General features: G+C 34.9%; 1 pseudogene; it reads left to right on the top strand.

Annotated features, from left to right (window-relative positions):
* The first annotated feature begins 4129 nt into the window (after positions 1-4129).
* LOC101287204 (coenzyme Q-binding protein COQ10 homolog B, mitochondrial-like) lies at positions 4130-4854 on the top strand (annotated as a pseudogene).
* Positions 4855-11083: the final 6229 nt, after the last annotated feature.

Here is an 11083-nt window from a genome sequence, read left to right as displayed (position 1 = left end):
GCAGCAACATGGATGGACCTAGAGGGTACTATGCTAAGTGAAATAAGTCAGACGGAGAAAGACAAATACTGTATGATTTCACTTATATGTGGGATCTAACAAACAAAACAAATGAACAAACATAAAATAGAAACAGAGTCATAGATACAAAGAACAAACAGGTGGTTGCCAGAGGGGAACGGGTAAGGGGAGGGGAGAAATAGGTGAGGGAGATTAAGAGATACAAATTTCCAGTCGCAGGGTAAATGAGTCACAGGTATGAAATGTACAGTGTGGGGAATACAGTCAATAATAATGTAATATCTTTGTATGGTGACAAATGGTAACTACACTTATTGGTAACTACACTTATTGTGGTGATCATTTTGAAATGTATAGAAATATCAAGTCACTATGTTGTGTAACAGGAACTAGCACAGTGCTGTAGGTCAATTATACTACAAAAACAAGCAAACAAACTGATAGAAAAAGAGATCAGATTTGTGGTTATGGGAGGCAGTGGGTGGGGGGAGGGGAATTGGATGAGGGCAGTAAAAAGGTACAAACTTCTAATTCTAAGATAAATAAGTACTAGGGTGTAATGTACAACATGAGAAATTTAAGAACACTGATGTATGTTACATATGAAAGTTGTTAAGGAGTAAGTAAATCCTAAGAGTTCTCATCACAAGGAAAACATTTTTTTCTATTTCTTTAATTTTGTATCTATATGATATGATGGATGTTCACTAAACTTACTGTGGTAATCATTTCATGATGTATGTAAGTCAAATCATTGTGCTGTACACCTTAAACTTATACGGTGCTGTATGTCGATTATATCGCAGTAAAACTGGAAAGATTAAAAAGGACCTCTGGCTGTGGTCAGAGGCATATGACTATGGAAGGACAAAAAAAAAAAAAAAGTACATGGGTATTCTCTACTTATAATAATAATAAAAGCTTTGGGGCTTCCCTGGTGGCGCAGTGGTTGAGAGTCCGCCTGCCGATGCAGGGGACACGGATTCGTGCCCCGGTCCGGGAAGATCCCACATGCCGTGGAGAGGCTGCACCCTTGAGCCATGGCCGCTGAGCCTGCATGTCCGGAGCCTGTTGCTCCGCAACGGGAGAGGCCACAGTGGTGAGAAGCCCACGTACAGCAAAAAAAAATAAAAAATAAAATAATAAAAGCTTTTGTTACAGATTTTGGAACTACAGAAAAATATAAAATATAACTCACCTCTAATTCTATCACCTATAGGCAGTCAGTATATTGGGGCACTTCTCTTCTATATTTTTATATTTGTGTATAATTTGGGTTATAATATAAATGCTTGATATCTATTGGGTAAAAAAAGTAGTCATTTTCAGTGTATCAAAGTGATTTTTAGTACCTTTTCTTAGAGATCCTCCTTGGCATTAAAAAATAACTTATATATCATTTTTTTCTATTTTACATTCTATGAGTCTAAATTACTCAATTTTCTATTTTTCTGTATTTCTAATATTTTATATTATTTCATATTTTATCATTGTCATATTGTATTATATTCAGTTCATGCATTGAACACTTACTGAGTGCTTTCTACGTGCTTAGAAAAGTGTTAGGTTCTGGGAGACCACAAAATGAAGAGTATATAGTCCCTGTCTTTAGAGAATTTACATTTTAGCTAGGGAAGAAGTCATTCAAAGAATGTAACAGGTATCGTTGTAAAAAAATTAATAATAAAACCTAGGAGAACAGAAAATGGAAAGTACTTAAAACTAGTCATATTTGAAGATAAAAAAGAAAAAATGAAGAAGTAAATTTAGAACTACATATGAAATAAGAAGTGAAACTTTATCAGACCAAATATGTGAAAAGAGCACAAAACGTAATTGCGTAATGAAGAACCAACCATGATCAAGGAAATGTATAGGATTTCCCAGACCAGCTCAAGCAAGTGTTCAGAGTGAGTGCCTGGTAATGAGTACATAAAATAAGCTAGGATCAACTGAAAAGCCATATGGGAATGGATTTTGGAAAGAAATCTAGTAAAACTAATAACAAAGATAACATTTACTGGATATTAGCTGTGGGCGAAGGACTGTGCTGAGTACTGAATATACTAAGATCCCTACTATTACTAGATTCATCTTGTAAAAGAGAAGACTGAGGCACAGAATAAGTAACTCAAGAGCAGACAGGTAACAGTGAAGCTGCAGCTTTAACTCAGTGGTACTTGGCTTCACAACAGTGTTCTTCTCACCACCTCTTAGCCAGAATTCCATAACTCCTCTTTGTAGGCCACAGCATGCCTCTCTGTGTGCATCAAAGAATTGTGACAATAGAAGTGAAAAACTCATGCTTTACAAAGATCTCTCTATTGGGAAGGAAATATGTGTTTCTTCCTTTGCAATCTCCCTTGCCTCCTATATTATGGCATCCTTGAATTACAATAAAGAGAACTCCTTTGATTTATATTTAGCTAAATTTGTTTCCCAGCTCATGTCTAGAGAAAGTTCCCTGCAATTGTTGAAAGCTTTGTTTTTTGACCACAGGCCAAGAAAAATGCTTTTTCTCACCAACTTCCCTCATTTATCATTTTTGTACTGGGTCTTCAGGCAAATACAATTATTTCTCCTGTGATATTAACTTATTTATAGTAATGACAATATTTATGTAGTGCCTTCACCCATGAACACCACAGAATGTATAAATAATATTGATCAAGTGCTGAATGTCATAATCTGAGTCGCAAGACTTTCCTTACATGTGGACCTTGACTAGTAAATAAAGGAGCCACTGGAAAAGTCCACTAGCATTTTAGTGGCATGGCTTCACTGGTAGGTTTACAGAAAAAGGAGGCTCTTTGTGTGTGTTTTGGAATCTTTGACTAGTGATCTATTTATGAGAGCAGGATATGTAAATAAAGCTTTGTAAGTCTACCTAAAGTTCACCTGAAATCAGAGTCTTCTTACTCTTTCTCTAACTTTATCCAACTGGTGTATTTGTCCCTTTTTGTGGCCCTATATCTTACTGCAGATAAAGAGATGTGAATACCTTGGAAAATGCCTAAGAAAAGGCAATGGGAGTGATTAAAAGTTTGGGAAGTAAGTCATAAAAGAAAACCAGGGAAGTCAAAGACAAGAGAAGAGGAAAGGATGCTTGATAAATCTTTATGTTCTGGAAGAGATGGTATATAGATGGAAGCAGTGAATATGTTTTCTCTCTTCTTATTGAGACAAGGGGAAAAAAGTCATGCTAAAGCTGAAGTATGAGGAATTAATATCAGAAAAATAAAAAAATAATGTATATTTATATATATTAAAATGTATATACATTAAAATGTATATTCTCTATATAATGTAAATTTTTTAAATAGTTAAAAATTATAAGAAAGGATATTATAGAATCTTTTCTCAAGTATTTTTTTAAACATGGTAATTTATTCAATTTAATTAATACAATACAAATATATGACTCAAGAGCACAAGTACTATGGAGATAGAGATAAATAAGCCATTTAGCAGTTTATGGGGGAAAAAAGGGGACAATATGGAATTATTATTCCCTGGTTAAGTGCTAAAATAGAGATAAGCAGAAGGAAGGATAACAGCACTGATAAATATCCAATATACAACTAGAAACTGGAGGTTAGAATCAGGAGCTAGAGATAAATATGTAGGAGTCATTAGGTTATAGGTGATATTTTGAGGAAATATGAATGTGTGAACTCTCCAAAGAATATTCAACAAATACTGAGATTTTGTTTTGATGAAATTAATTATATGATCAGATCCTAGATTTTCTGTTTTGTGATTATAGAAAGAAGTTTTCCCCAGAAAACTCATCTGTACCACTGTTGTAGATATGTATTTTATTTTTAAAATGTGTTTTCTTAGTTTTTTGTGCAGTAATAAGTATTATCAGATAAGGAAAAAATAGTGTTGGTAATTTTAAGTAGGATTTATAGAAATGTATAAATTGAGTGGTGAAAAAAATATATTTTAACACATGGCACCAGAATTCATATAGTGGGAAGGGTCTCCTTAATTTATATGGTTTAAAAAATGGGAAATCTACCTTTCAATACAAGGGAAAGACTTTGTAACAATAGAGTGTTTGAGGACTTCTGCAAGAGAACTTGAATTTTTCAGTAAGATGATCATGGCAGCTCAGACTGTCAGGGGGCCCTGGAAAAGGTTGGTCTCAGGATGCCATCTGAAGCCTGCGGCAGTGGTGGGGGCCGTGGCTCCAGCGCAGGGACCTGTGGAAATGTCAGGTATTTAGCTTCCTGTGGGATACTGATGAGCAGAACTCTTCCACTACATACCTCAATTTTGCCTAAGGAGGTATATGCAAGAACTTTCTTCAGAACTGCTGCACCACTAATAAACAAAGGAAAAGAATATTCAGAGAGGAGAGTTATAGGATATTCTATGCAGGAAATGTATGATGTAGTATCAGGAATGGAGGATTACAAGCGTTTTGTTCCTTGGTGCAAAAAGTCTGATGTATATCAATTAGATCTGGATACCGCTAAACACGATTAGAAATTGGGTCTCCACCTGTATTCGAGCGCTATGCATCAGTAGTAACCTTGGTGAAACCACATTTGGTAAAGCATCCTGTACTGATGGGAAGCTCTAAAATCATTTGGAGACTGTTTGGTGTTTTAGCCCAAATTCTTCCTGGCTACCCAAGAATTTGTATTTTAGATTGTTCAATTTCTTTTGAATTTTGCTCCCTTTTACACTCTCAGCTGCCACATTGTTTTCGATGAAGTTGTAAAGCAAATGGTAACTGCCTTTGAAAGAAGAGCATGTAAGCAGTATGGTCCAGAAACGAATATACCTTGGGTATTAATGTTTCATGAAGTTCATCGTGTGTAAAGGGGAAAAGGAAATGGTCACCTACTTATAACTAGTTTATTCACTTTTAAGAAGTGCTTTCAGAAGTCAGAAAGCATTTGTCAAACTCAACTTTGATTATAAACCTGTACCGTTGAATTTTTTCATTTGGAATATGTAACCACGTGTACATAGAATTCAGTCAAGTGTAATTCAGAGTAATACGTATGCTAGCATATTTACAATAATGAATGTCATCACAGTTGCAAGAATACTGACATCAGTCTTCTGAACAGAAATTGGAACGGTAAATTTAAACCTTTTATTTATCACCTCACCTGAAAGATGTTGGTTGAGATACACATGCAGTGTGTATTATATTAACCATATCGCATTTAAGTTATTAAATTCAGACTATTTATAACTTATTGTCTTTAGGGACTGCCTCATGGCTTAGGATATTTGAGTAATCATCAGACATTTACAGTAAAAATTTTAACTTAAAAATACTGTTAATGAAGGTTCCCAGGCATTTTTCTTATTTTTAAATTGTTCTTTTGGGTAATAGTAGATAATTCAGTGTTATACTGAGGTTAGCTTCCAGATAAAGCGAATTTTGTGTGTGTGTGTGTGTGAGTGGTCCAGAGTTTTAAGCTACTTTTCTCATAGTCTGCAACCCTCTCCCAGGTACCTGGACTGCTATTTCAATAATGCTGATTGTGTGTCAAATTTTGTCTACAACAGTAGGCAATAGATGAAGATAAGTTTCTTGATATGTCTCAAGCACCATTCATCCTTATTTTCTATTTATTGTGTGTACTCACTTTCAATAACGTATTTCAAACTGATATTTTTGTAAACACATCAGTGTAAGGACTGAAGTGGTAACAATACAGTAAATTTGTTTAAAAAAAAAAAAAGAGAGAGAGAGAATGTGAGTTTTGCTTTTGCTTCTGAGAGGAAAAGGCATGGTCTGGGGGTTGACTGAAAATAGAGGTCCAAAAAAAGGGATGGAAAGGTAAAAATCTTAATTATCTATTAAGATCTATTTATTGTCTATTATCTTAGTAAAGAGAAAGACCAAGAAATGGGCTGTCTTTGTTAATATTGGAATGCTGAAGTCAATTTAAAATTGTTTCTGTTGGTACATCTCTCCTCTATCTTCTAACTAGACAAAATAAGTATATTCAGTGTGACTTTCAAGTGCTGGTAGTAGCAGACTAGGTATGCTTAGATAGCCAGTAAAACATTATTTCTAGGTGTGTCTGTGATGGTGTTTCTGGAAGAGATTAGCATTTGAATCAGTAGACTGAGTAGAGAACTTCCATCCTCTTGAGTGTGGGTGGGCATCATCTAATCCACTGAGGGTCCAAATAGAACAAAAAAGTCTGAAGAAGGGCAAATTTCTGTTCTCTTTTCTTGAGCTAGACATTCATTTTCTCCTATTCTCAGATATCAGAGCTCCTGGTTCTCAGACTTTTGCACTCTTTGACTTATACCATTGGCTCCTCTGGTTCTCAGGCCTTTGGGCTTGGACTGAAATATGCCACTGACTTTCTTGTTTCTTCAACTTGCCATAACCACATGAGCCAGTTCCTAAAATAAACATCCTCTTATATCTGTATCTGTATCTATATCTATGTCTATATCTTCATATTCTATTACTTTTATTTTTCTGGAGAATCCTGACAAATACACTAAGTAACTCATATTAAACCACCTGTTGATCATAACAAAAAAGAACAAGCAAAAGAGGTTTTTTGCTCAAAGGCATCAGGAAATTAACAAAGAAATAAAGATGACAGGGCCAGGATTTAAGAGGATATTGTTCTGTGCTTGCTCAAGGAGAATTGTCAATTGCTGAGAGCTGGTGAGATCTTGAGAAGCCCAAGAACAAGGGGATCTAAAATGTGGAGTCCAAGGCTTATCAGAGGTAGAAGCATGATAAAACTTACTCACATTAGGTGTAGGTAGGTATACCTGAAAACCTATATACTTAAAGGAGGGATGAAGTTGAAGTAGAAATTTCTGACATGGATGAAACCGTAGGGTTTCACTAGAACTAAAAATTACAGTTGATCCTTGAACAACACGGGGGTTAGGGGTGCAGGCTCTCCTACCCATGTTAAAAATCCATGTATAACTTTACAGTTGGCCCTCAGTTTCTGAAATTCTATATGCATGGGTTCAACCAACTGTGGATTGTGTAGTACTGTAGTATGTATTCATTGAATAAAACCTGTGTATAAGGGGATCCACACAGTTCAAACCATGTTGTTTAAGGGTCTACTGCATTTTTTTTTAAATAAAAGAACGAAATAGAAATCCTGGAACTGAAAACACAATATCAGAAATTGAGAACATTGTGGATTGGCTTAACAGAAGACTTGACGGAGAATAAGTAAGAATAAAATAAATGATAGGTCAGAAGAAAAATCCAAAAAGGATGGAGAAATGCAAAAGAGACAATAAAAGACAGAGTGAATACAGTGAGAATAAATAAAATACACAACTGGACTACAAAGAAGATATACAGATAGCCAAAAAGCACATGAAAAGATGCTCAACTTCATTAATTAATACATAAATGCAAATCAAAACTACAGTGAGGTATCACCTCACACCAGTCAGAATGGCCATCATCAAAAAGTCTACAAACTATAAATTCTGGAGAGGGTGTGGAGAAAAGGGAAACTTCCTACACTGTTGGTGGGAATGTAAATTGGTGCAGCCACTATGGAGAACAATATGGAGACTCCTTAAAAATACTTAAAATAAAACTACCATATGATCCAGTGATCCCACTCCTGGGCATATATACAGAGAAAACCATACTTCAAAAAGATACATGCACCCCAATGTTCATTGCAGCTGTTTACAATAGCCAAGACATGGAAACAACCTAAATGTCCATTGATAGAGGAATGGGTAAAGAAGATGTGGTAGATATATATACAATGGAATATTACTCAGGCATAAAAAAGAATGAAATAATGCCATTTGCAGCAACGTGGATGGACCTAGAGATTATCATACTAAGTGAAGTAAGTCAGAGAAAGACAAATATCATATGATATCACTTATATGTGGAATCTAAAAAAAAAAAGTGGTACAAATGAACTTATATACAAAATAGAAATAGACCCACAGACATAGAAAACAAACATGCTTACCAAAGGAGAAAAAGAGGGGAGGAGGGATAAATTCAGAGTTTGGGATTAACATACACACACCACCATATATAAAGTAGGTAACCAACAAGGACCAACTGTATAGTACAGGGAACTATGCTCAATATTTTGTTATAACCTATAAGAAAAAAATCTGACAAAAAGAGATATATATGTATGTATAACAGAATCACTTTGCTGTACACCTGAAACTAACACAACATTGTAAATCAACTATACTCCAATAAAATTTTTAAAATATGTAACTGGAGTCCCAAAAGGAGAGGAGAAAAATCAATGGATCAGAGAATACATAAAGGAATAATGACTACAAAAATCTACTAACATTAAAATATATATCATAGCATCAAAAGATCTCTATATGGCTTCTGATTCCAGATATATTAGTATATTCCACCATATTCATCAACAAACTACAAAATAAAGGACATAGAAACAATTTCTAAAATAACTGGCAAAACACTTGGAAAGTTGCAGAAAAAGAAGACTGTCCAGGAATCTCAGGATTTGTGGAACAACACAATGGAACTTCCTCTCTGCAGCTGCAGAGACTGTGGGCAGTGCCTAGTCTTTCTCCACAGTTATGCAGTAAGAAGGTAGCGCACATCCCCTCCTCCCCAACAATAGAGTTCTGGAGAAAGTTCAGAGAGGAAGGAGTTGCAGAAAGGGATTTTCAAACTCTGTATATGAATTCCTGAGCAGACCTCTAAGTGGCTCATGCCTGAAACTGACAAGAAACAATAGAGCAAGAGTTGAGAACTGAACACTGATCTGAAACGGCATCCAGGATTTGGGTTAGCCTCTGGGAAACGCTCAAGTGGGGCAGACCAAAATAGCACTGTAAAGGCTTTGAAAACAATTGACATTTTAATCACAGCTCACAAAAATGGACCAGGGTGTGCATTCTGGATCTAAACACGTTTACTGCCAGCTAAATAGAAGATTTCAATAGGAGCCAGGGTGTCATAACATAATATTCATATATAACATGTAGGATAAAATCCAAAATGACTCATTGTAGCAACAACCCCTATAACCTCAATATCCATGAGAAAAGGCAATCGGAAAATGCTAACACTGAGATGACACAAATGTTGGAATTATCTGACAAGGATTTAAAAGCATTAAGTGGACTCAATGTCTGTGTCACCCCCAAATATGTTGATCCCAAACCCCTAGGTGATGATATTTGGAGATGGGGCCTTTGGGAGCTAATTAGAATTAGATAAGTTCACCTGGGCAGGGCCCTGGTCTGGTGGGATTAGTGTCCTTGTAAGATGAGGCACTAGAGAAATGCTCTTTCTCCCCCTGCCATGTGAGGACACAGCAAGAAGACAGCCATCTGCAAGTCCAGAAGAGAGTTTTCATACGAACCTGATCATACTGATAGCTGGTTTTGGACTTCCAGCCTCCAAAACTGTGAGAAAATAAATTTCTGTTATTTAAGCTACTCAGTTCATGATATTTTGTGATGGAAGCCTAAGCCAATTGAGACAAAGAGCTATCTTAAAAATCCAGTAGGCATTTACAAATCCTTTAAAAAAAAAAATTAAATTAGAAATCCTCCATAAAGGGACGGAAGAAATAAAGTAGAGCCAAATGGACGTTTTGAACTAAAAGATCAAAAAACTGAAAGTCATAACATCCACGGAAGTAAAACATCACTAGTGGGCTCAATAACAGAATGAAGATGACCAAGAAAATATAAGTAAACTGGAAAACTTATCCAATTGATTCTTCTAATCTGAAAAACAGAGAGATGGTAGACAGAAAACTAAAAAATTGGACAAACCTCAGAGACCACAGAGATCTTGGAAACAATAGCAAATCTAACATTCATGTGATCAGAGTCCCAGAAGAAAAAAAACAGTAAGCCTGAAAAAGAAGTGTGTGATATTGGCATAAGAATAGATAAAGAGAATAATAGAAAAACATAGGTTCCATAAATAGAGCACACATGTAAAGTCAGTTGATTTTCGTCAAAAGTGCAGAAGTAATTTAGTGAAGACAGGAAAGTATTTCCAATAAACGGTGCTGGAATTAGATATCCACATTAGAAAGTCATAATAATCTTAACTTTTACCACATATTACGTACAAAAATTACTTTGAAATGGAACATGGACCTAAACACAAAATCTAAAACTATAAAAGTTCTGAAAGAAAACATCTAAAGAAATCTTTGTGACCCTGTGGTAAGCAACTTTTTTTTAAAGGTAGAGATCCAAAAGAAATAAATATAAAGTAAAAGTTGATAAATTACATTTAATCAAAATTTTAAAAAATCTAGTTTTGAAAGACAATGTAAAGAAAATAGAAAGGCAAGCCAATAAGCTACATACTGAGAGAAAATATATGCAAATTTTATTTCTAACAAGAGACATTATCTGGTTGAATAAACAATTCATAATAAGAAAACAAACAATCCAGTTTTTAAATTAGCAAAAATTTGAGCAACACTTCACCAAAGAAGATACACAAATAGCTAATGAGCACAGGAAAAAGTACTCAATAACATTAGTTACTGGAGAAATGAAAATTAAAACCACGGGAGATATCAATATTCTCACTAGAATGGTTACAACTGAAAAGACTGACAACAGCAAGTTTTGGTAAAGATGTTAAGCAACTGGAATTATTACACATTGCAAAGGATGGAAAATGTGAAAAACACTTTAAAGTACCTGAGGACTACATTGGGTATTTTTTGTAAATTTAAATAAACAATTTCTGAATGACAGAAATTCTAGATATCTAACAACAGAAATGAAAACATATCCATGCAAATATATGTAAAAGAATGTTCAAAGAAGTTTATTCATAATATCTCCAAACTAGAAACAACTGAATTGTCTATCAATAGGTGAATAAAACTGTGCTATTCAGTCAAATTACTATTCAAGAAAAAAAGAGAATAACATGTATGAATCTCTAAACCCTTATGATGGGTGAAAGCAAAAATATGCAAAAAAGTACATACTATATTTCTCCATATGTATGAAATTCTAGAACAGGCAAAACTAATCTATAGTAGCAGAAAGCAGATTTGTGTTTGCTTCACCTGGAAAGACATGGTGAAGA

Source organism: Orcinus orca, chromosome 4, assembly GCF_937001465.1.
Source record: "Orcinus orca chromosome 4, mOrcOrc1.1, whole genome shotgun sequence".
Lineage (NCBI taxonomy): Eukaryota > Metazoa > Chordata > Mammalia > Artiodactyla > Delphinidae > Orcinus > Orcinus orca.
The sequence above is the reverse complement of the archived record's forward strand: the minus strand, read 5'-3'. Positions and strand labels throughout refer to the sequence as shown.